The sequence below is a fragment of the Octodon degus genome, unplaced genomic scaffold (assembly GCF_000260255.1).
Source record: "Octodon degus isolate 3935 unplaced genomic scaffold, OctDeg1.0 scaffold00070, whole genome shotgun sequence".
Lineage (NCBI taxonomy): Eukaryota > Metazoa > Chordata > Mammalia > Rodentia > Octodontidae > Octodon > Octodon degus.
In genome coordinates, this window is record NW_004524646.1 from 1,882,128 (window position 1) to 1,909,569 (window position 27,442).

At 39.2% G+C, this 27,442-nt stretch overlaps 1 protein-coding gene and 1 pseudogene across 1 annotated transcript in view; one reads left to right on the forward strand and one right to left on the reverse strand.

Annotated features, from left to right (window-relative positions):
- LOC105742733 overlaps positions 1-3,784 on the forward strand; it is a 33,284-nt pseudogene extending 29,500 nt beyond the window's left edge.
- Efcab11 (EF-hand calcium binding domain 11) overlaps positions 1-27,442 on the reverse strand; it is a 192,723-nt gene that overhangs the window by 67,428 nt on the left and 97,853 nt on the right. The gene's annotated exons all lie outside the window — the stretch shown is intronic.

Below are 27,442 nucleotides of genomic sequence, written 5' to 3' on the forward strand. Positions count from 1 at the left end.
TAAATACAAGAGCCACAAATGTGGGGTTAGGAGCCAGTGCAGAGTTTGAACTAGTTCTACTGTATTTTACCACTTTGCATTCCCTGCCTCAAAGAAAGTAACTCTCTTAAACTTTAAAATATTAGAATTATACGAGTAAAAAAGAGTGATGAATTGTGACTGCTAAAGAAACAGTATAAAATAAAATCAATGCCAAGGTGGTAATAATAAAAGCAAATATCGTCTTGCAAAATTATAAAAATTAGGCAAAATAGTGAAGAAATCCTAGCCATAAGCATTAAATAACAAATAACAAGTTCTGAATTTTATAGAAATGGTAGTTTGGGCATTTAAATAATTTATTTCATTTCTTTAAAAATATAATTTTGTATGGTTAGCATGAATTAGTTTTTAAAGGTCCAAGGTGTTATATCTGCAAACAGAAGAAAGGGCATTTTATTCTCATTTATTATTTATCACTGTTCTCAAAAGTTGGATTCATTTATTCACAAACATTTCATGTATATCTAATTTCTGCCAGAAATCACCCTAGAGCTTTAAAATAAAGCGACAGAAACTATATTTTGTGTCCCCGAGGAACTCAGAATGGCTAACTAGTACTTCTCACATGAGCATTACCTGTGGGGATATTTTCAAATGTGGATGCGTCAGCCCTTTCCTAAAAGCTCTAATACTAAAGAGGGGATAGGCCCTGGAACTCCATGTTGCTAAACTCATAATTGGTTCTGATGCTTAGCCTGTGTGGAGAATCACCACAGGGACCAATAATACAATACAACCCATTTTCTCTATCATCAAATATTTATTGAATACCTGATCTGTACTGGAGGTGCAAGGTGCCAAGGATACCATGCTGTGCTTTAAAAAAAAAAAAAAAAAGTAATCTGAGGCTATAAGCTGAGTCACCCACAAGAAGGGGGAGATGGGAAGCTCCCATTAGAGGAAGAGGGTGGTGCGCCTCAGGAAGCAGGACCTCAAGGTGTTATGCTTTCTATCTAGATGTCCCTCAAAAGCCTCTTGTGCTCGCTGAGGGCGCTCACTGGACTCTGAGTGTGTGATATATATCGGCGGCTCAGTCCACAGGTGAGTCCATAGCTGCTATGATCTGAGAGGTGAAGCCTGGTTGGAGGAGGTCAGCCCCTGGGGGCGTGGCCTGGAAGGACCCTCCCCCCCCATCTCCTTCTCTGGGGCTTCCCACGGCCGCTCCATGAGCTCTTTCTTCTCTGTGTGGCCACTCTGCCATGCTGCCCTGCCTTGGAGCCAGGCGAGTGTAGGCTAACACCTCTATAAACTGTAAAGCAAAATAAACCTTTTCTCATTTAATTTGTGGGTATTGGGTATTTTGTTCCAGCAACAAAAAAAGTAACTAAGACACAGGGAGAGAAGAATGCACAAGGAATACCCTGGTCACATTTAAACTTGGGACCATATTAGTTAGTAGGCTTGATGGGTAAATGGAAAAACAAACTGCATAGTTAAGAATTCCAAACTTTTTTCTTTTTTAAATTTGAAAGAAACCTAATTGAGCCTGTAATATCTTCTCACTTTCTAGCTGAGAAACTCTAGAAATTGATTTCCCCAAAGTCATGCATAAGAAGGGTTCTAATACGATTTTTCCTTGATCAGCTCCTTTTAGAACTAAAAGATGACTTCAAGAACCAGGACAAGGCTGAAGTGCGTTTCTTAATCAATTCTAAAAAAGCTTATGTGGTTACTACAGGCTACTATCCCAGGCACCATCAATCTGGGCCTTTTGAAAGGTATAATCAACCAAGAAAAAGGTAGATGTGAAAAATGAAAAATGTCTTTGAAGCTATTTCAGCTGCTACTATTGGAAAATGTTTGAATTGAAACTCTAGTAGGCATAAAACAAGCTCATAGAAAACACTAGTTTTGGAATCTGAATCAATGACCTAGAAATAAATCTCAGAGAGGGATAAGTGAAATTTCAAAAGAGTAGAATCAAACAATATCAAAACATTATTTCCAAATGGTTTGTAAAAATAGTGTTTTGGGGCTACAATGTAAAAATAAGCACACTTAAAATCTACAGGTATTAATGATATACTGGCATTTTGTTACATAACACTAGTCAGCTGAGAAGTAAATTTCCCTCAAAAGGATTTAATATTACTTGAAGTAAGTGAGGATCTTGTGTGATAATCCCACCCCTAACACAAATTCTTCAACCTTCTTAGGGACTTTGCTAAGTGCTGACCACTTCTGCTGCTTTTCTGAAGTTCTTCAAACACCAACAATTTGTCTTTCTGCTATACATGACTAAACTCAGATCTCTTATTTCTTGAGTTCTTGGTTCTGTCATCTTGAAACAGTCTTCTCACTGTTTCCAGAAACTGTAGGTGCCCTGCTCTGTGGGAAGCCATTAACTGGTATCTATCTTATAATGGTGTCAGCCATTTTCTTACGTTTCTATTCCCCTGCTGAGTTAAGTTTCTGGTCCTTCCCGCCTTGCCCATTCCCTGTGAATCATGTGCTATGCCCCAGGGGTGGGACCTTCCTCCGTTGCCTAGCTACCTGCTGATGGCAAGAGCCGAGACTTCCTCATTCCTACACTCCCGATATATACCCAGCACATCCCCTGAATAAATGAGACTTGATCAGACTCTCCTGTCTTGTCTCCATTTCTCACGTCTCCTGTCCTTTGTCCCCTCCTCCATTCCCCGCTCCTCTCCCAGATGACCTTCATTGACTGACCTGCTGGATGGGACACTGCTCCTCCCCTTTGACCATTTCCTCCCTGGCCTACTCCTAACCACCGACATCCTCCTCTAAAGTCGCTACCTGTAACCCTTCTCTTTCTCAGCATCCATTTATCCTAACATGGCACCATGATTCTCCAACTTGTCCAGCTTTCCCATCCTTGGTCCCAACCCTGACAACTGTCTTCACATCTCCAAATATTCAATACCTACAGAACAGTGGTGGCGGGCCCATGGCATGTGTGCCAAGGTGGGCTGTTTGTATCATTGAAACCTCTAAAGGGTTGCCATCACTGCTATGGAACATATTTGACTTTTTCTGTGTTAACCTTCTCTTCACATGGCCATCACCTTTACCTTAGAAACAAGATTTCATCAATCAGATATTGGTCAGTTACCATGGCCTCCTGTGGAGAGGCTCTTCATTTTCTAGTACATGTTCTACATCCTGAATTCTGAAGAAGCCCTCCTTATCATGTCACTTCCTCGGCCAAGAATCAGTACATGCCGTACTACATCCAATCCCAATGTCCCTTTCTTGGAATGCTGCTTCCTTTCACAAGGTAAATCTGATACTTTTCCCAAGATCCAACAAGATACTCTTTCTCAAATGATGCCCTCTCAACCTGAACCCCATCCACAGTGAAATTTTCCCCTTAGCAGTCATGTCTGAATCACACTCTCTTGTACAGACCACAGAATGTAGGGTCATTACAGCAGAAGGGTGTCCGTAAATGTTTGCTAAATGGAACTGAATTATACTGCAGCTTTGCCAAAGTTTAATTTTAATTATATAAAGATAGAAGGAAAATAGAAAGCACATCTTGTTTCAACTGTAACTATTATTACTTTGATTTCTTAAACAGTAATAACAGAAACAGATACTGAAAGCAGTTATTTTAAATTAGAAAAATCACTGGAACAGAATCCTTTAAACACTCATGTTAGTTTTCTCTCCTCTAATTCTCTAGCTAGATCTTATCGCTCTGAATATAAAGAGTCTTTTGGCAACTCAGGAGCTGAGGATTGATGACAATGGGAAGACTCAAATATGTGAAGGATGAATTGTGTCCAGAAAACCATGGGTCAGAGAGATATTTTCCAAATGGGAAATGAATTCTGACAGAAAACTGCCTGCTGGGAAATGAAGGAAGGTCTTCAAAAGCTGGTAATTGTGATTGAATTTTAGTTGCGCTGACTAATGGAAATACACATGTGGAATCTCCAATACATAAACTGGTTTGAAAACTTAATTATACAGAAGAGAAACTCAAAGATCTTTTAAAATCTGTGCATCTACATCAAACATGTTAATGTGTCATAGATAACAGGTCTGTCTTAAAAATACCTGATGCTCACAAGAATTTTGCTAAGCACATAAATCTTTTTTTTTTTTTTTTTTTTGGTGGAACCGGGGATTGAACTCAGGTCCTTACACTTGCCAGGGAAGCACTTATTCCACTGAGCCATCTCCCCGGCCCCTAAGCACATAAATTTTACATCAAGGTTAGCGCCTGGCTAGGTAAGACTAGCAGGAAGTTGCTATAAGACAGACTGTGCAAAATCGCATGTGAAAACTAAAATTATAATACATCACTGGATCTAATCTCCTATTCCTTATTTCTTTCCATTTATGTGTGAGATGTTTTCATTCATTTCTGAGCATTTTTGAAGCATCTTCCATGTGCCACGTACTATCTAAAGCTCGAGAGACTCACTGATCCCTGTCCAAAAAGAAGTTACAGCCAAATGAGGGAGCTTGCAGGCATAATGGAAAAATATGAAGACTAAAGGACAGGAAATGACTAAAGAAGAAATAACATAATGTGGAAAACTTTAGGTTTAATTCTAAATTTATTAAACTGAGAGGAATCAAAAAACTGAATGTTAAATAAAGCCAGCTAAGAAGTCTTCCAACCTCCATAGATTATAGATTAAGTTTTCAAAATTTATCAAGTCCAAATGTGTCAAGACAAACATGCTGCCAAATAACGACCAGGTAAATGGAGCAGTGCTTAGCACCTTTAGATAAGAAATTATCCCAGGCTGGTGAGATAGCTCAGCGCAGGGACCCGGGTTTAATCCCCGGTACCACATGCTATACCAGCCCGCACCCTGAGCCAGCTAGTGAGACTGGGCGTGGCGGCACACACCTGTAATCCCAGCACTGGGGAGGCTGAAAACAGGAGGATCACTATGAGTCCGAGCTGTGTAATGAGGCCCTGTATCAAATACATAATAAAACAAAACAAACAAAAAAGAAACTTCCAACCTTTATTTCCTAAGAAATATAACAGTTCTTCAACATAATAAGTTTAGAATTACATTATCATTTTATTATAAAAACAAGCATGAAAGGATAATAGGGAACCATTATAGAAATTTTGGAAAATATATAAATGATCAGAAATGGAATCAGAAATGGAAACTATTATAAAAGAAAAAAAAATCTTGGAATCCAGCAACATACTGTAACAATAATTTTAAGGAAAATGGAATAAAATGGAAGTACAAAAGCAAACCTGCTTGGCCACAGACGATGCTCCCTGCCTGAGCCTCTTGCTCCTCTGCAGCCCCCCCTTCCTCACGCCGCAATTGTTGCCTCTTCTAAGCTCCTTATTGTTGTCTCACCTGCCTGCAACAGGCAGTGAACAAAGCCATGACTATTTATTTTCCACGTATTTGCTTTTCTTCCCTAACAGATCATATGCTGCTCCCTGAGCAAAAGAAGCATGTATTCTACTTTTCTCGAGTTGCATGTATCCTCAGCAACTCGAAAGCACCCTGCACATGATTGATGAGGATGCATATGCTCATATTTATGTTAATATTCCTGTGCATACTAATGAGTATGGCTGACAGAGAAGAAAGGACCTAGGATTAAAATTTCTAAATATGTATATTCTGCCTGATTTAGAAATACTTCTGAAAAACTAAATACAGCCTTGTATTATTTAAACAAATAAAGCTATTTGTATTTTTAAAGTTGAAAAATTCATTTCTTTGAAGTTTAAATTTTCTTTAAACTACATGGAGAGCAAAAGATCCTCAAACCTTTCATTAACCAATTATTCTTATTTGCATCTTTTTCCCTTTCTGCTAAACTTCAGTTTCTAAAATTAATATGTCCAATGAAGAACTGTTTAATTTATTTAAATGACTAGTTCTAAATAAAGCATAATTTTACTAAACAAATAGGATCTGCATCTAGCTATCGAAGACTCTCAGGCTTAAACAACCTCCCTTTAGTACAGAATGTGTCAGGGACAGAAATAGTGGGCCAAGGAAGCCACACAAGTAAATCAGTAACCATATGCATGAGTACTGGGGCAAGGCTGGTGTGGGGAGCACAAGTTTCAGAGACTTGGGAATGGCTCTACTGTCCAATCTAAAACCAACAACTTTCCCATTTGTTTGCTGAGGTCTATTTTCTTTAACGTGAATAGATATAAAGGCTTAAATTATCCATCCTCCTATCTGCCAGCATCTGCAGGTTCTTAGACTCCTTGGCCTCCAGCATCCCTGTGATTTGGGAGGGAATGATCCCATGCAAAGCTCTGGAGATATGCTCTACCGTTCAGCAGGATGCTGTTCCCTCTGTCCTCAGGAAACAGTTCCTGGGTTATGAGGCACTCACGGCCCTCCTCATTGGTTCACAGGTAGTGTTCAAGTTTTACCAAGAAGCCCAGGTCTTCTTACGCTCTGAGCAGAGTAACACTCTTAGCTCAAGTTTGTGAGCCTGTGGATGTTAGGCCTGGATTGCTGTCATCAGTACGATAACCATAAGGGGAATCTGCCCAACATAACCACAGAAACAGGGCAAGTGCAAGGCTGAAAGAAACCAAAAATATAAAACCAGAGGCCTGACGGGGTTAAACCCAGAGCCAGTCACACCTCTGGATGTTCCAGTTGTGAGAGTCAACAAATTCTTTTAACACTTAAAGCAACTACAGTTAAATCAACCACTTGTTATGTAAGTTGTGACCAAAAAATAGTGTTTACATTTTTAAAATTTACTACAGTAAAAGCTGCAGTGCCATTTTTTCCCCTCAAGATACTCCCCCTTCTCTGAACACATACCCCATTGTTCTTGTTGCTTCCTGAAGCAACTCTGCAAGTCCTCATTCCTGGGTGTCTACTTGCCTGGTATGGCTGCCTGCATGTCCTGAATCAATTCAAAATATTTATGTTTCAGGGTCATTTTGATGTTTAGGAAAAGCCAGAAATCGTGTCAGGTCAAGCTGGTGAGTAAGGGGGATGAGGACACACCGCAGTGTTTTTACAAGCCTACCTTTTATTTGGATGCCACTAGGCAGCAGCATTCACTGTATTCTTGTCTTGCCTCGTGAACTCTCATGAAAAAGGACTTCCAGAACTACAGAGTTTTATACACAGTGCCAGAGATAATGAGGAAGATATACGGGGTAGGGGTCTTGCTGGACACCCCTTAAATGCCACTGTGACAAGAGCCCCCTCTGCTTTGCCTTCAGACCTTAACCTCCCTCCCTGATAGATCTCCCATCCCAGTCCCATGCACACTCGGGGCCACACAGCACAATTTGTCTTTCCCCAACTTACAATTCCTGGAGTCAGATCACATATCTGCAAGATTCTAAACCCTTGATGGGGCCCATTTGGCTCCTGGACAGATTCGTTTCCGCCTCCTCTGGCCTCTCTCCTGTGCCCACCGTGCTTGCCCCTCAGGTTTCACCAGCAGTCCCTCAGAGACAAGGAAGGCTCATTCATAGACTTCCACACAGGATTCACTCTGCTTGCCAGGCCTTGGCCTCCCACCCACGCTGCTTCTGACCCTGCCTTGATCTCTAGGCCTTTGCTAGAATATGGCTCCCTCCAAAAAGCCACCCAATCAGGCCCATCCTGAAGTCCTTTGCTTTTCTAGGATGGCAGACAGAGAAATAAGAATCTAGCTCACAGTATAATTGTTTACTGCAGATCCACTTTCCAGACTATAGACTCTAAACCCCCACACAAAGCCAAGAACCAGGTCAACTTTTCTCCCCAGGTTATCAGGCCTGACTTGCCAAATGCTTTCATGATTTTTGCTCTCTGCTTGGTGTGGAAGCTTGTCTCCATTCTAGGTTGGTATCTATGCCTTATCTCAACAGCTTCTAACTTAATTTGTCTGTCTGACACATAACTCGGACCTAAAATTGGGCATTCACGAGTTCAGCTAATGTCTTAGCTCTCTCCAAACCTTACTTCCACCAACAGAGCTTCTAACACAGCTGCCACCATGTTAACACGTGGCATTTTCAGAACCTACAATTTCAGAAACAAGACAAGGCAAGTAGTAATAAAAAAGCAGGGTAGCTGACCCTAAGGAACAGCCTCCACCTGCTGCTCTGCTTCCACAGTGATCCTGCAGCCCCAGCATAATGGCCATTGCTTGGCCTTATTCTATGATTTCAGTTTAATCCATGTGGTAAATAATCTATCTTCGCTTGACTTCATAAGCATTTAGTATTTTCTTATAATAAAGCCCATGCCTCTAGAAGAGCAAGACACATCCTAGTATGAGTTAGATAAAGCAAAATACTTCTCTACTAACTAAATAAGGGCTTTAACAATTTTGGAAAAGGGAAGGACAAGCTGTTGGTGACTTTGAAGCGGTGGTGTCCTGGGAATGCTGGGAACCTTGGAGACAGGAGGCACTGAAAGGTGACCCTGGAACCCAAGAGGGCACAGAAAAGGCTCCCCTCATCCTTTTCTTTCTCTATTTTAACACTAACAGGAGCTACAGACCTTAAGCTATGAGTAGACACCACAGTTTATTACTTATTATTACTGTTTGATACAGGGTCTTGCTATACAGTTTGGACCCATAGTGATCCTCCTATGCTAGGATTACAGGTGTGCACCACCACGCCCAGTTTGGGGGCCAGCCAGGCGGACTTGGGACCTCATGTTTGCCAGGCAGGCGCTTATGCCACCGTGCTATTTCCCCTGCCCCACACTACAGTTTAAAGATGCCTCACGGGCTGGCAGAGACAACTGAGCACCATTTTTATATGTTGTTGAATTTTACAGTCCACCTTTCCAATTGATCTACTCTTATTTGGGATCTTATTTGGGACTTATTTCTTCTCAAGAAAAAACCCCTAAAGTGGGCCATAAGTGTGCAATAAACAGCTGCTCACCTGATAGATCAGCACTATAGATCAGTCTGGTTACTAAATGGGGAAAAAAAGGAAAAAGAAAAAAAAGAGTGATCCCAGAGAGAAACCCTAGCAAGACTAAAAGGATTAAGTAAAAGACAGGTCCTTGGTGATTATCTGCTAAGATTCTGATGTAGTTTACAAGCTGGGGTGGCCTGCATTTCAAATTATGCATTACATTTCAACATTTATTATGTATAGGACAGTGTGGTCCCCAGAAAGAGTTTATAAGGATACAAAACATTCCTACTGAAAGGAGAGATATTTTGATTTCCTATCAAAACCCACCAAGGCAAGTCATTCTCAAGCATATGTCAAGATAAAATACTCCATGGATTTAAGCAGCAATCCGTCTTCTGTAAGGCCCTCTCCTGGAAACAGCGTAACCCAGGTCTCGGGGCCCTGGAGCCCCGGTGAGATGGTACTCAGTGATACTGCCAGCCTAGGGTGTCCTGGGGGAGGTCTGCTCCTGCTACTGTAATGCTGCAAGACCTTGTTCTGAGTGCTCTGAAAGTCAGATTAAAGTATTTATTTGTTTATTTTTTCTGTAGCTGAATAAAGAGAGATCTGCAAGCTGGGGATAAATATACTTCATACTCTGCCTTTGAAGCCCATTTCACACTAAGTAATTGAGTTCCCTCATGGGGACCAATTATAAATCAGGAGGAAAGTGACATTTATACTTTTCATGGCATACCGTACATCAAAATTCTGTGCAAACCCTGCCTGCTTTCTTACATAAACAAATACATATATGCTAGTTCTCCTTCCAGCTACACATTAAGGAAATGTAACTATGTTTAACAAAATAGAAACACTTCTAATGTGCTTGTTACATCCCTATCATATTTTAGAAATGTTCAATTCAGCTTATCAAAAGACATTAGCCACAAGATATCAATGGTAGTCTGGCTGAGAACAAAAAGTATGGAATACATTTTTAAAATGAGGTAATCAGAAAATCCTCAGCAACCACCAATGCTGTCTCCTCTTCTACCTAGTGGTCAGAGAACTGGGCTCAGATGTCCTTACTATGTGACTTCTGATCACAATTATGTGGCATTCCGATTTATATTAAGGCTAAAAAGGGAAGACTGTATGTATTCACATATACTACTAGAATTAAAGGATTAAATGACAAAGAAGTGAAATTATTAAAAGCATGAATTTTAGAATCCACAGAATGAAGCCAGCATTCTGATTAAGGGACCACACAGTGCTATTTCACCTCTCTCTGACCCCCTGAACACACGGAGTGGTAGTGACGACAGCCACTGCAGGGCTGCTGCAAAGCACAAGTAATACAAAATAAGAAAAGTTATTTTGTGTGTGACAATGGGTGATAAAAATTTTTATCTAAGAGACTGCATAAAGAATCTAGTGTCAGGGGCTGGTGAGAGCTCAGTGGACTGAAGCGCCTGCTTAGGCAGGTGCAGGGACTGCAGTTTGATCCCTGGTACCACATGCTGCACTGGCCCCACCCCCAGGCCGGGCTGAACTGGCTACAGAGTCCGGCCAGCTTACTGGCACATGTGTGTAATCCCAGTGCTGGGGAGGCTGAAAACAGGTGGATCACTATGAGTCCGAGCTGCATAGTGAGACCCTGTAACAACTAAATACTTAAAAAAAAAAAAAAAAAAAAGCAAGGTCAGCCTCACCAAACAGCAAGCCAGTCTCCCGTATCTATTATGGACTGAGGCACTCCCAGGAGCTGCAATCATGTGAGGGGACACAGGGAACACAAAACTCTCCTTAGAGCTTCTCTCTAAGCCTGGGGAGGCTTGAAGAGCCTTGATCTCTTAGGTAGACTGAAGACAGAATTATGTGTTCACTACTTTTCTATCACTGTGACACAGTACCTGAGGTAATCACCTTGAGGGAAGGAAAAGCTTGCTTTGACTCAAGGTTTTTCAGGCCATGGTTTCTCAGTCCTGTTGCCTTAGGCCAGTGGCACAATAAATAGTGGTAGGTACACATACAGAGGACGCTGCTCATCTCTTGGCAGTCACAAAGCAAAGAGAGAGAGATGGGACTCCAAGATCCCCTTCAAGGGCAAGCCCATGACCTAACTTCCTTCGTCTAGGTCTTGCCTCCTAAAGGTTCCACCACCTCCCATCAGCACCATAGGCTGCTGACCAAGCCTTAGGCACAGGGGTACTGAGGAGCCCTTTAAGATTCAAGACACATAAATTGAGAATGGAAATAACAGGGTCATCCCACTCCCCATAGACAGTGAAGCTGGGACAGTTCACATAGTATTACCCCAAATTGCTCAAATTCATGCATAGTGGCCTCTCAGCATTATAAATGTAAGTGTATACAATCTGCTTTCAGAAGTGATAAAAACTATATTTAGAATTAGACATCAAGCTAAATTAATCGTAATTAAAGACCAGGGAATTTATTTGCAATAATTCCATAATAATCTATTATTTTAAAAGGGTACGACACTGAACATCTACAGTATGTTTTCCTTGGAGGTATATATAATTTCCTGTTGGACATTCTTGTCAAACACTGCAGTGACTGTCTTAGTTACTCTTCTCTCGTTGCTGAGATAAATACCTGACACTCAAAATGAAAGAAGGAAAGGTTTGCTTAGCTCACAGTTCCTGGAGGTTTCAGTCCATATTCAGCTGGCTCCAAGGCAGAGCAGCACGTGGCAGAGGGCAGCCCTTCATGGTGGTGACAAAGAGCAAGAGCGTGACGGTGAGGTAGCAGCAACTCAAGCAGCTGGCTTCTCTTCCCTTCTTACACTGAAATGCAAATTACCTCCCCAGGGCAGGTGCAGCGTCCGCACCCACAGTAATCAATCACAAACTCCAGAAGCTGCCCCAGGACTGCAGGAGACTTTGGGGGACACCTAGACACAAACCATAACAGTGACTTTAAGGAAAGATATTATCCTTCGCTTACTAAAACCCACATAAGGATCTAACAGATATTATACAAATTATAGCAATTTAGTAAATCTAAGACTGCAAAACATTACTATGTAGTATTTAAAACTTGGAAAAGAATATGTAAAATAGTCTTATGAAGCATGATAATAAAAACAAAACCTGTGAGCCTGTACCGAATTTAAGAGCTAGAAAATTATTCTCCACAGCTACCTAAGTGTTCCTTTCTCTTCATAATCCTGTGCTGCATCTTCTGAAGCAAGCACTATCTGTAATTTTGCATTTATTATTCTCTTGATTTTTACAAATACTTTTACTCTAAATACAGATCTTTAAATGTATACTGTTTAGTCTAGCTAAACACTGAAAAGAAGTCTTTATTTCTAGATAGAGTTGGCATGATACAGTACCAAAGGTCTGAGCTAAGGTGTCACAGCTGTTGCCATTCTTACTTGTCAAGTATTACACGTTCTACCCTTGTCTGTCTTGAAGAAAACCAAAGTTCTAATGATTCTGCCTGCAGAAATCATACATTTCTCTTTATTCTCATACAGGACGCGCTCTTGTTTAAACCATTATCTGAAAGGCAGGGGAACATTCTATCCACTCAGGGTGAATCTTGAGTTGTTTCAGTTGGGTGGGCGGAAGTCCAGCCCTCACATTTATGGGGATGCCCTGCAGGAGAAATGGTGTCTGTGACTCACTGGCAACCACCACCCTGCTTCCTCTTTATTAACAAGAAACAGAGCAGACAGCCACTACTGCCTTAGTCAACAAATTTGTTAACTGCCATGAACTTCCTTTAAATTCTCTTAAGGACCAGGACTTCCTTAAGATTCTTCCAGAATTCCTTCTCCCTATCAGCATCTATTCTTTTGAAAAACAACAACAACAGTGAAAGATCTGGGAACTTAGCCTCCTTTCTGGAAACCACATGCCACAGCAGAAATGCAGGCAGAAGACCCAGGGTGGCTGGATCACTGACAAAGGACTTCATTATTCATGGTAATCCACAAGAGTATCAGCACCTCTGGGTCAGTTCTCCTTGACTTTGAATTCTATGAAGTAATACAGATGGACCCAAAAGAATGTTTGATTATGTAAAAGGCTGGATTACAGAAGAGGTGAGTTTAGAAAACTTGGATCCTTTTAAATGACCAGTATATTAGTCGCTTTTCTATTACTGCATGAAAATTCCTCAGGCTGGATAACTTGTGATGAAAGGTTTACATTAAGCCTATAGCTTTAGAAGCTGACAGCCCCAATAACAGGGCATTGCTCTGGCAAGCAGGCCCTGATGGCTGCATCCTACATCATGGCAGGTGGCATCACAGCAGGAATGCCTGTAAGGGAAAGCTCTGTTCCCTGAAGAGACAGGCAACCAGGGTGAGAGGAGGGGCCAGTAATGACCTCAGACTAGGTCCTACTTATTAAAGGTCCCACTGCCTCCTAATATCATCACACTAAGTACCAAGCCTCCAATACATGAATTGCTTCAGGAGCAAACCACAGCCAACCCATAGCATCAGAAAGCTAGCCTGCCCACTGCTGTAGAGGAAGACAGACTGTCTCTCAGAGCGGGGTGCTCTACAAACAACCCTGAAAAGATATTCTGGAAGAAAGGGCAGCCATTAGCTGTGCCTAACTCACCAGCCATGTAGAACAAGACAAGCTTATATCCTATAGTCTCCCCGTGTTATATTTACAGTTTTAATACTATTTTTTTAAAAACTGCACAACTCTTTGAATTCTACGTTGATCATACAAAGAACAGTCATACAGTCATGGTTACAGAGCTTCTTGCAAGGAATATGTTTCTGTGTGTAGCAAATGGGTCCCCAAAAGATGCATATTTATTAATTAACACATATAACATTTGCTAGTTCAGGGATTCAGAGGTTCTGAAGGAATTTTTCCCACTCATATTTTTTTTTGCATTAATCAAGAATAATAATTTTGTTCTATAACATTAGCTAGAAATTTAATTAATGTTTATTTAAAAAGATATGTGGTGAGTTAGAGCTATAAAAGTAATAAAAATTATACCAGTAATAGTAGTGAAGTATCTTTATGGTAAAGAGAAGTTCACCTCATTCCAAGAAGAATGAAGCAAGTCTCCCAAATAGTCAGCGTTCCCATGTTACTAATGGACCAACCTTTCCTGTACGTTACCTTATAAGTTCTACCTTTTCCTTAAGTCCATCATATTCCTTGCATTACTAACGTACTGCCATCTCCTTGATACTATCTTGCAGTTTACACCTTTCCCCCGACCCCATGAGATTTCCCACATCACTGCTAATGTACTGACAGCTCAAAATTCGCCCTGCACGTCTTACAATTTGTGCTCGTGTTTTCAGGAAAGCTGGGAAGAGCTGCACTGCTGTGTCTGGGGCACTAGAATAGAGACTGCTATGAGGGTGGGCTCAGGATTGCACTGCAGCTCTAGGGACAACGCCCCGGATCTGGAATGCTAGGAAGGTGCAAGGAAGTGATTAAATGTGATGAGGTAGGCCCTGAGCTGATAGCTGAGTAAACAATGAGAAGGAAGACTTAAATTTAGAAATGTGTCCCTTTAACAAATTGTTGGGGCTCCACACAAGAAGAGTTTATAACAATAAGCTTCATTTATAGAACTCTGTTCTTGTTCACTGTAGTCTTTTTCATGAAAAGGATGTCTTTTCATATACTAATCTAAAAACTTCCCTCAATTTGTACTATTGCTGTTTGCTGTATTTCTTCCTGCCCATTAAGTGGCAAGAGTCCTGCAGAAAGTGCTCCCTACATCGAGTTTTAAATGAGCTACAGCTGATGAGACAGAGGCAGTGCTGACAACACTACGCGTGCACAAAGGGAGACAGGCGCAGGTTCAAAACCTTTAGGGAACTTTAAATATTTCAGAAAGGCTGGTGTACAGTGTAAGGAGGAAGGTGGCTGGAGTACATCATAGAAGAGTGCCACCTGAAGGAATCCAGATGCTACACTCCACATGGCTGGGAACTATAAAGAATTTTCAATAGGGAAAGTAATGTGCTCATATGAGTCCAGAATAATCTCTCAAATGGCGATATGAAGGACATGTGAGAATGCCTCTATATACGATCTTGGGAACAGGCAGACAAGTTAGGAGAGTAAGCAATAGGCTAGTATGGAGCTGATTGAAACTGAGTCCCCTCCAAATTCTTACCCTTCAGCTCCTTAGGATATGACTGTATTTGGAGACAGTCTTTAAAGAGGTAATGAAGTTAAGATGAAGTCAGCTGGGTAAGCACTAACCCAACCTGATCAGTGTCCCTATAAGAAGTGGAGCAACTCTGGAGTAGATGACCAAGGTATTTTTGAACAAAGTCAAGGTTAAATGCAGGGAAACAGGGTAATGGGGCAAGAATATGTTTAAAAGCAGAATAAAGTAGACTGCATGGCACTGCTACTGGTAGATGATATTTGAAGACAGCTCACAATATTGTATCTTATCTCACTGAATTCTCAGACACCTTTGGTCACAACATAAAAATGCCTAAACTTAGAATGTATATCACAAGCTGTGCATTATAGTTTAATAGGCACAATATTTTCTGTCATAGTGGCACATAATATGCTGGTGATACTAGAGTCAATAGTGCCCCAAACTCAATGAAATATAGCACTTTACTCCTTGAAAGGGTGTGGCAGGTTTTTTTTTTTTTTTTTTGTCTTCTACTTTAATTAAAAGCATTCAGCTTTAGCAATGGGTAAATTCTAAGTACAACCCCTTCAACCCTTTCATATTAAGGCATTGGACAACTATGTTGAGTGCCAACCACTGCAACTGTGATACTAACCAGCGTCTAGTTTATGCACTGTAATTTACCATCTTCAGCCTCCGAATACTGAGCAGCAGGAACTCTCTTTGGCAGAAAGCTCTGTTCAGATGCATCAGGAGTAACGACTCTTAAGCATCCAAAGTCAATAAATGCCTGTTAATAAGAGCATGAGTAGTACCACTCTCATTGAGTTGTTCCTGTTTGTTATTAAATCTGTGCTTTTTCTCCAAAAGTATGGAATATGGCTTGCTTACTTAAGTGGGTGAGGGAAAGACTTGAGACGCTACTACCTTAAAAGACATCATCAGGAGAAAAAGTTCAGTTTACAGGTGGGATATAATCAAAGATGGGTCTGAGGAATGTCTGTGATAGTAATCCATTCATTAGAGGAACCCTGTGGTAATTGTGGCATATGGGATATGTATTACTTTCAGTTTTTACAAGGTCAAATCTAAATCCATATACTGAAAATGCATTCTAAGTGCTGAAATATGGAATGAATTAATTTACTTATTTTTAAATGCATCTACTGGCCTTTAGAAGGTATTACTTATATAAGGGTACTTTTGAACTTTACAAACAGGTTGAATACTAACCACTGTCCAAATATTTAAAATAAGGTATTAGATATGCATACATAAAATAATTCAAATACAAAATAAGAAGGCGAAAGATGAAAATCATTGCCAAGTGCCTTCCTAACATATTTTGATCATTTTCACAGATTTGTTCTTTTCATACTATTTTAAAACATGTTTATATTTAAAATATTAAATCACATGAATATCTACATATATTTTCACTGCTTCATATGAAGGGTATGGAATAAATTTTACATTGCAAATCAATATCTTCACTTGGGGGAACTGATTACAATTCTGGGTCTAACTTTTAAAAAACTAACCCAAGCAATAACAATAAATGTGACTATTTATCTTAAATTTCTTTGAGGTCTAAATTTACTTTCCATCTTGCCTGCTCTCATTTTCACCTTGTATCTAATTACAAGACATATGTCTCTTTCTTCCTTTAATTGCTTTTTGTACTTCCTTTTTCATTTTTGTAAATTGCTTGTTGCTAAGCAATGTGCATAACATTAGGATCTATATTCATTATGCTTCAACATCATCTATTTGGTATTACTTTCCTCTATTATTTTACCCTTATTTGAGTAAACCTAAAGTGTACTTTTGTCCCTTCTTTCGACCTTTCTTTTGCCAAAGTCTGTTTCTCCATCTCCCTTTCCTTTGATTACTACTCAGTAGCTACTACATTCAATATTTAGCCTACCTTTTGCTATTCTCCACTGTTTTGGTTAAGCTCTGGTAGACAGACTTTTACATCATATGACTATTTTTATCTCTAGTCTATTTTCTTTGTCTTTCATCTGTACTTAAAGACTTTCAAAAGGTACCTCTTCTTTTGTAAAATATAGGTCACTTCCTATTATTTTTCTTTTATTACTTTTGCTGATACAGATGTTGCTCCCTTCCAGTACATTATTATGGTATTGCTCTCTTCCTGACATCTCTTATTTATGTAGTGATTAGAATATTAACTATGGCACAGTCCCATTAAAACCATAGCCCTTATTCAATTGAAATTTGCTTCAGTGAGTTACAATGAAATGTTTTTCAATGAGTTAAAATGCAACTAACTCATTTAGCTATGGTAAAATACCTCAAAAATGCCCCCCCCCAAACAAGACAAAAACATCATCAGTACTTAAAACATTATATGCCATAATTTTCTTCTAGATCCATCTGGATAAATATTTTGAAGACCAGTAAAAGCACACTTTGCTTTTGTGAAAGTAAGGTAATTTGCAGGCTAACTTGCACAGTTGGGCTTATATAGACTCTTGCTTCTGCTATTATAATTAAAGATATGATTTCTAAGAAAGGACATGAGTCCACGATCCAAGATTACCTGCTACTTAGCTTAACTCAAACTGCATATATGAGATTATGAAGTCCTGGCTTTTTCTCACTTTAAAAAGGTAAAAGTGGGTTTCTTCCCCTATTACAACACAGGGTTGTTACAGAGTTATGGGAAGTTTTAAGTGAAATTCATTATGTATAAACTAGAAAAAAGTCATCCTATCACAAACATCAAATACATCCATGGGTATCCATGATAATATCAGTATATACGTTTTCAAATTTAGACTATTAAAGTTTCTAATTTTCATTTATTCCAAATGATGTAAGTATACCTTTCTTCATATTTATTGTATTACTCTATTACAATCTAAATGTCTGTGTGTTTCCTGCTCAAGTCTCCTCAAATTCATATCCTGAAACCTAATCACCAACCTAGGTGTAATGGCGCCCACTTGTAACCCTACACTCTGGGAACCTAAGGCAGGAGGCTCACAATTTGAGACCAGCCTGAACAATTTAGCTATTTAGGGACATTATTTCAGAATAAAAGCTAAAAATGGGCTGGGGATGTACCTGAGTATAAAGGTGCTAGACTCATGTCCAGCTCAGGGAGGGAGAGAGGGAGGAAGGGATAGAACCTAATTACCAAAGTGATGGTGATAGGATGTGGGGTCTTGGGGTTGGAGATCGAGTCCTCATGTTGGGTTTGGTGCCCTTACAAAAGAGCCCAGAGAACTGCCTTGCTATGCAAGGTGGCACCATCCATGAACCAGAAAATGGGCCCTTACCAGACTAAGGATCAGCTAGCACCCTGACTTTGGGCTCACAAGCATCCGAAACTATGAGAAGTAAATTTGTATGCTTCTAATCTACTCAGCCTATGGTGGTGTGATACAGCAGCCCAAAAGGATCAAGACAATGTCTTTCTGAGTAAGTGAATACAGGCCTTCATAAACAGACAAAAGGGCTCAAATTAATTGACTTCACATTAAAAGATTCTTACCATTTTTAAATTTGATCCTAAACTAAGAAGTTGCTACCATTTTCCTTTTCTTTTTAAGGTGGTTTGTATTTAGCTGAAAAATAATAATGAAAATTTCATAATAAAATAGAGGCAAATGTTAATTACTTAACAGAAAACAAATGATAAAAACATGCTAGCTATCATATGCTTGATTCTATCCTGGGCTATTTCACCAAAATGAAAATGAATACGATGGTCTGGAGCCAGGCCATTTGGTTTTGGATTCTCATTCCACCACTTATGCAGTTAGCTAATTGTGGTTGGGAAGTTACTGAAGTCTGCACCTTACTTTCCTCATCTGTAAAATGGGAAAAGAGTAGAAGTTACACACTGGGTAAAAGAGGAAGCATTCCAGAATGCTGCTAGACCCTTCACAGTAAGCAGTACCCTCTGCAGAGAGTTCAACTTTTATTGCTGGGTGTCACCACAGAAATCATAAACACGCACATTACCTCTTCCTATGGTCTTCACTAGCACCCAATCTGAAGTGACCTGCCCACTTACTTGCTTCCTTACCCTGTTTATTTGCCTCTTAGCATTAATAGTAATTGGTAATTACAGTGCAATTACTATAGTTTACTTGTTTTCCATGACTTGCCACTTTATGACACAGAGCAAAACAGTGTAGTTCACACATCTCTACTGCCTAGCCAAGTGTAAGCAAGTTAACAGGTACCTCAAGAAATGCATGTTAAAACAACAAATAAGTGAAAGGATAAATACTTGTGCTCTTTAGCCTCTTCAACACTTACAGATAGAAAAAAAACTTTAGTTTCTCCAAAAATCACTGTCCATTTATAAAAATAAAAAAGAGTTTTACCTAAACTACCTTTAGAGTTACTTATATACTTGATCTATTAGATGCCTTGGAACCAATGTATTTTGGGACTCAGCTATACAAACCATGGCATAAATTTCATTTGTCTTAAATTTATCAAGAGTCAGAGTAAAAAGTTTGAGATGCGTATATGCTTCAACACAATAGTCTCAAACCTAAGTCTATAATTTAGGTCAGCAATACCTGTAAACTCAGGTACATGTACGCCCTGGGCTACACTGGCACAGTAGTATTAATGGGACTGATCTCCAGAGATTCAGCTTCTATTTATAATCTTTCCAAAAACTAGTTTGTTCAAGAATATACTCATGTGGAACAATATTTGTTTTCTGATCCCACTTCTGGTTTTAAGAACCTTTCTTCTAATTTATAAGAGAAAGGCACAATTCTGACTCAAAATGAATCGTATTTCTTAAGTGTCTTTTATGGTGTCACATGGACAAATGAATATATTGGTAGCAGTGTAGCCTTTATTCAACACATGATAAACTCTGCATTGAGAGGTTCAAGTACTATTCTGCCTTATTACTTGTTCCTGTTAAGGGTAAAGCACAATGTGAAATGCGGGGGTATATGTTGAGATGCTCTCAATTCGACAATGATAAAGCATGGTGTTGATTTTTGTGTAGTGCTCTTGACTCTTCTTTTCCCCAACCGCACCAAAGGATGCCCTGCTATGAGAGAGTCCCCCAAGAACAGGCCAAAGAGGTCACCCATAAGAAACCATCTGTGATGGTTTATTTCACCTGGATGAAAAACTTATGGCAAGTTTTTGTGACTTACCTGTTAAGTCACTTATTTATTCATCCATCTATTGCCACCTACCTACCCCCTCACCTTAAAGTGTATATATGCAATGATATGAAACACAAATTTGCTACAGAAGGTACTTTCTGTAAATTTTCACTATTCTTAGGAATGAGAAAAACTTGATGAATATTCCTATGTGCCCAAGCCTTAATTACATATAACACATGACTGAAAGAGACAAAGGAAAGCTCTATGACTAAATTAACATAATAGTACCGTATACCTTTGAATAGAATGAACTGCATTAGAAGAACATTACAGCTTCTTAAAAGTCTATTTAAAATAAAAGAAACATTTTTGTTAACCTTTGACACATAAAGGTGTTTGGTTATATATTAATTTTTTTTAAGCTTAAATCCTAAGTCACCTGTTCTTTCTAAACCACTCCTGTGTTCATTTATTTATTCCTACTAAACTACTTGCTAGGTATAGCTATATCTGCCAGGATTACATTGTGTATCTACTATAAATAATAAAAATCATCATACAATTAAAGATTCTCTAAGGTTTATATTTACTAATGTTGTAATATTCTATGTTTACTATTAATGTCCACTGCATTCATCAATAAGAAACAAAAAATCATCTGATCATGCCAATACTAGCAAAAAAAATCATTTTATAAAAGTATCTATTCATGAAAAAATGTTTTAGCAAAAAAGACTCTCTTTTAATCCAATAAAGGTTCTCCACCTTTCCACCAAAACACAAAACATTTCCAAATACATCATATTTAAGGTCAGATACAACCTTCCCCTCTTCTACTACCAAGATAAAAAAGAAACAGGATGCCTACTAGCCTATGTTTTATCTATCACAGTACCTGAAACTCTAGCCAATGCAATAAAAAAGAAAACAAATGACATAAGAATTAAAAAAGAAATAAAACTACGATTATTTGAAGAAGACATGATTATATGCCTAGAAAATATAAAGAGTATAAACTATTAAAATTGTTAAGATAAACTCGGAATTAATCAGTTATTTTAGTTTTGTACAATAAATGTTTCTCCCTTTAAATTCTATGCTAAAGCTCTAACCCCCAATACAGTAATACTTAGAGGGAGACACTTAGGAGGTGACTATGTAACGAGGGTGAGTCACGCATAACAGCATGAATAATCTTCATAAGGAGAGATCTCCCTCTTTCCCTAGCTCTCTCCATATGCACATGCCAACGAAAAGCCATGCAAGTGCACACCAAGAAGACTGCCATCTTCAAGCTGGAGAGGAGGTCTCACCAGAACCATGAGGTACTGGTACCCTGATCTCCGATTCCCCAGCTTCGAGAACCTAAGAATACAAGTGTCTGTTGGCCAAGCCTCCCAGGATGTGCTATTTTGTTATGGCAGCCAGAGTAGACTACGGACATATAAGAATGCTTCTGACACAAACTAGCATATAAAAAGTCAATTGTATATCTAGACAAACCAGTAGAAGATAAAGGTTAAAAATCTATGTCATTTAAAAATAAAAAATCATTTAGGAATTATATAGCTCTTGGACTAATACAACAAAACAAGTGGCATGGACACGTGCTTACAATCCCAGCTGACTGGGGGGCTAAGGCAGGAGGATCACAAGATCAAAGGCAGCATGGGCAACAATACACTGTTTAAAAAGTATTAATCAAAAGGACCAGGGATATTAACTCAGTGTGAAGGCCTGAGTACAATCTCCAGCACCACAATAATAAAATAAAGAAAAAGAAAAATTAAAGAAGATCTTAAAAATGAAAAGACAGGCCCTCATCAAGGATTGAAAGACTCAAGTATTTTGATAGTGTAAAATTACTGCATATTGACTTAGGCTACAAATTCAATGTAAATTCAACAAAAGCTCAGAAAGTGTTGAAGTTTCTGGGGTTTTTGGTAGAAGAAATCTTAGAAGAAAATGTAATAGGTTAAAATATAGCCAAGAGAATTCTGAAAAAATGATAAAGTTCTAGAATTTATACTACTGGATATTGAGATGTATTATAAAGCCACATAACTAACATTTGTGATACTGGCATAGGATAAATTGGCCAGTGTGGCAGGACAGAGCAGTTCAGAGACAGCTGATGCTACAGTCTCAGGCTGCAAGTCCAAAGGCAGAATTCCTTCCGCTTGGGAAATCTAAGCCTACTGTCTGAAAGTATTCAACTGACTAGATGAGGCCCACCCATACGCTACAAGACAATCTGCTTTACCCAAATCTACTGACCTAAATGTTTGTCAAATCTTTAAAACACTCTCACAGCAATATCTAAACCAGTGTGACTCTCAAGGTGGGCTGTCAACTTGATGGGTTGGGGAGGCACTCAGTGGATTAGTAAAGGAAAAACCAAACTCAGTTTGTCTGGACAGGTTATGGAGGCGGGATCTCGAAGGTCGATAACTACGCCCTTGCTTCCTCTCTGGTACTCTCTCCTCCTCTATTTTATAGCTACCAAGAACCAAGCATCTGTTTTGCCATGCCTTTCCACGATGTTTCTGCCTTGAAACGAGCTAAATACGGACTGAGGCCCCTGAAACCATGAGTTTAATTAAATCATCTCTCCTCTAAGTTGTGGGTGCCAGTGGTTGTATCTCAGGAACAGGAAAGCTAACTCACAATCAGTTCGGACCAAAAGCTGGGCAGCATGGCCTAGCGAAGTTGGCACATAAAATTAACCATCACATTTGGGCTAGAATTTCTAAGATAAAACAAAATGACAGTATATGAACTAGTTAAAAATTGGTAAGTTGGATTTTATTAAAATAAAAAGTCTGTATCTTGTATTATGAATACCTACTACAAAGATAACAATATGCAATGTATTAATTATTGTAACTGTCCTACTAACCTGTTTTGAAACTGTCTTATTACTTCTTTCTCAATAAAAAAAATTATGAGAAAAAAAGATTCTCTTAAGAAGAAACAATAAAATGAAAAATGTTACAGAGTAGAATTTCTATCTGGAATACATAAAAATGTCTTACAACAAAGAGCTTTTTCCAAACTGTACAATATTGAGTGAATGATTTAAACACTTATTTCACTAAAGAGATACGGATGGTAAATCAGGACAAACAACTGTTGAAGTCATTAGTCACCAGAGAGGTGCAAATTAAAAGTAGGTAATAAGATACCACTGTGCACCTCTAAGAAATGACTAAAAGCAAAAGCCAAACAAGACCAGGCAATAGAAAGTATGCACAGCAATTGGCCGTCTCACGTTTTGCTGGTGAGAAAGCAAAACAATGCAGCCTCTTTAGAAAACCATCTCCAAGAAGCATATTTGAAGTGTTCTTATCACATTCCCACACAGAACTACATGTGCGTGTGGTAACACTGTACATTCATTGTTTAATTCAAATTAGCCACCCAAGAATGTACATTTCAAAACACGACTTCATTTGTTAATTAAAATACATAAATAGAAACTTGCTTGCTAGCTTCTTATAAATTTAAAACATATCCGCCAAATGACCATAAGTTCCAACATCCATACAAAGCCCTGAATGCAAGTGTTTACAGCAGCATTATTCATTATTGTCCCAAACAGGAAGCAACTCAAATATCCATCAGCTGGTGAATGGATAAATGGAGGTACATCCATCCATACGACAGAATGCCACTTTGTAATTAAAAGCAACTGGGCACTGATAACACATGAATGAATCTCAAGTACATTATAGCAACTCTAATTACATATCCCATCATTATTGAAAGGGCAGTGGTATAAGGAAGAAATTCAGATCAGTGGTGCCAGAAACAAACAGAAGGGGACAGAAATACTCTACATGTCAGTGGTGACCACAGGGTCACATAACTGTACCATTTGTTATACAACTGTACCATGTGTCAAAACCTATATAACTACATACCTACTTACGGAGAATTCTATCATATATAACTTGATGCCTCCATAAACATAACTTTAAAATGTTGGCAGTAAAAGCTAGAAAGATTAAAAAATGACATCAGAATGGAAATTAGTATGGAAGAATAATAATAGAAATGTAATTTCAAAATGAAAAGCAACCTTCACATTGTTAAAAATAACAGTCAAATTATACATTTCCAAAGATAAATGAAGAGTATCAAATCACTATGGTGTTTAGAGTCTAGTAGATACAGATAAAAAGATTTATATTTGATTTCTAAATGTCAACATTTATACTATGCTGAAAGTTAAATGTTTTGACATCATTTAAACTTACTTTTAAAAGTTTTTAAGATGCCAGTATCAAGTCTGAGCTATCAGTCGAAAAATACATGAAAGAGCATAGATGCTAAATATCCTCCCCATGGAAGACAAGGACCACTGCCCAGAAGACAGCTTCCAGGGCCTGGGGAAGCCAGCTGTGGCAGACATCCAGCCTGTGATCTCCTAGGTAGGCAGGCAAGCAGTTCGCCTTCAGCCAAAAGCAATTTGTCTGTTCACCTAAATATACTTTTATAACTACTCTCATTGTCTACGAGTGCCAAATGTAGAAAAGACTGTGAAGCCTGTACCCTACAGAAATTCTTACAGACCTTCACAAAACAAAAGGTTCAACATAGCTTATTCCAGCACTCATGAAAATGGTGGGTTATTGAAAACAACTGAGATGTCCTTCCACAGGAAACTAGAAAAATAACAAGTAGAATTATCTTCCAGTGAAATTTCACACATCACATCTGTGCACTCACTGGATCCCTTTCCAGCCACAGCCCAGTCCCGACATGTGTGTGGGCCTTCCGCCGGCATCCCGGATCCCTTTCCAACCAGAACCCAGGCCCGGCATATGTGACACCTTCTGCGCACTTAACAGATCCCTTTCCAGCCAGAGCCCAGTCCCGGCATGTGTGTGTGGGACCTTCTGCCTGCTCACCCACTCCCCAGATTCCTTTCCAGCCAGAGCTCAAACCCGGCATGTGTGTGTGTCCCCTTGCCGGCTCCCCGGATCCCTTTCCAGCAAGTGCCCAGGCCCGGCATGTGTGTGTGACCATCCACACTCACGGGAACCTCCTCTATCAGAAGAGCATGGTGTGGAACCCTGCAGCAGAGTACCCTGCAGAGAAGCTAGGTGTCAAACCCACCCAGCAAATCCAGGAGCTGAATATCTTGCTAGAGGGGCACAGCAGGTTCACTTCCATGGGCTACAGCAGGAAGAAGCTGAGCACAGCAGCCAGACCCAAGCCAGGCACATCTGGACAAGTTCAAACTTGGTAGATCCAGATCTGATAAGCTCAGTCACTTTGCTAGACCTAGATCTATGAGAGCATCATCTCTCTTTCTCTCTTGATTGAGAGAGTGGGCAACAGGTAACCAGGGGGAACTAGTCTGCCTGGAAGACCTCATGTACATCAAGGGGAGGTGATTGGACAGAACTTAGGGGATCTAATTTAAATACAAATTCCCAATTTAATATCTGCTTAGCTACACAGACATAATGTTTGCTCTTACTGTCACAATATAAATACAAACTCATTAGTTACAAAAGTTTGTCAACTGCTAAATATCACTACCCATTATTAATGTTCCTAATATAATTGCCTTAACCACATAATCTCTCTTGGGTAAGAATTTTGGCAGGTGCTAAGGTAATAACTGTACCAAAGCTCTACACCAAAGGTCAGAGGACAGTGCTATACAAAATGACAAAGAGAAGGAGCAAAATGCATTCTCAGGCCCCGAACCCACCCAGAACAAATGAAGGATACACTAGCATTGAAGAAATTGGAAATCATACACCTGAAATCTCAGAATTAATAGTGTCTGAAGTAAAGAAACAACTGCAGAAAGGAAGAGAGAAAGATCAAATCAGAAATAATCTCTGAAGTAAAAAAAGAAATAACTATGATGAAAGAATTACTAAATTTTTCTAAAGAAGATACTAATAAAAAAAATAGAGGAAAATAGAAAAATGATGGAATCCTTGAATGAGCAAAACAGAAAAGAAATAGAATGCATGAAGCAGATTCAAAGAGATATACAGGAAATTAAAATCTCAATTACAAACTGGAAAAAATGTTTGAAAGAAAGTGAAGATAGAGTGTCAGACCTTGAAGACAGCATTGCAGCTAGTGAAAATGATCTCTTAAAAATAACTAGGATGCAGGAAAAAAATAGTTCAACATCTGCAAGATGACACAAAGATGAACAATGTAAAACTAATAGGCATCAATGAGAAAGAAGGAATTAATACAAATAACATAAAAACAATATGGACAGATATAATAGCAGAAAATTTCTCAAATATGGGGAAACAATCTGACATTCAGGTAACCGAAGCATACAGAACTCCAAACATCATCAACCCAATTAAAAACACACCCAGACATATAATAGTCAAGATCCCAGAAATCTAGCACAAGAACAATATACTAAAGCCACTAGAGAAAAAAAAAAAAAAAAAAAAAAAAAAAAGATCACGTTTAAAGGAAAACCTAGGGGCTGGGGAGATGGCTCAGTGGAATAAGTGCTTCCCTGGCAAGCATAAGGGCCTGAGTTCAATCCCCAGTTCCACAAAAAAAAATAAAAATAAATAAAAAAATAAAGGAAAACTTATCAGAATAATGGCAGATTTCTCTTCACAAACCATCCAGTCAAGAAGAGCATGGAGCAAAGTACTACAAGTCTTGCAAGAAAACAAATTCCAACCCAGACTGATATACCCTGCAAAACTCTCTTTCAAGTTTAATGGAAAAGTCAAATACTTCCATGACAAAGAACAACTAAAGAATTTTATGACAACAAAGCCAACCCTACACAGTGTACTAAAAGATATTTTAGAGAGGGACCAAAATGACAACTCCACAAATGAGAATGGAAAGAACCCACCAAATAGGGCAGACAAACATAGGAGAAAAAGAGGTATACAACAGCAGGTAAATAAAATGTCAATCAGAAGGCAATACATTTCAATTACAACCATCAATGTAAATGGACTCAATTCACCAATTAGAAGAAATAGACTGGCAGAATGGATTAGGAAGCAAAATCCAACAGTATGCTGTATACAAGAAACACACTTAACTCATAAAGAAATTCATAGGCTGAAAGCCAAAGGATGCAAAACAATACTACATGCCCCAGAACTTCAGAAAAAAGCCAGGGGCTTCCAGCTACCCTGCATCGGCAGGACCTGCCTGTCCAAGCCAGGCACGGTGTGGGTGAGACCCTTTTCCATTCCCCTGAGAACCCACCACCACTCCGCAGCACCCCCCACCCCACCTGCAGAGTGAGAGTTTCTGCCGTGTTCTGGGGACACCCAGATCCAGCCCTAGTCCAGGCCCGGTGAGTGTGTGGAAGAGCTTCCTCTGCCCACTATTCCAC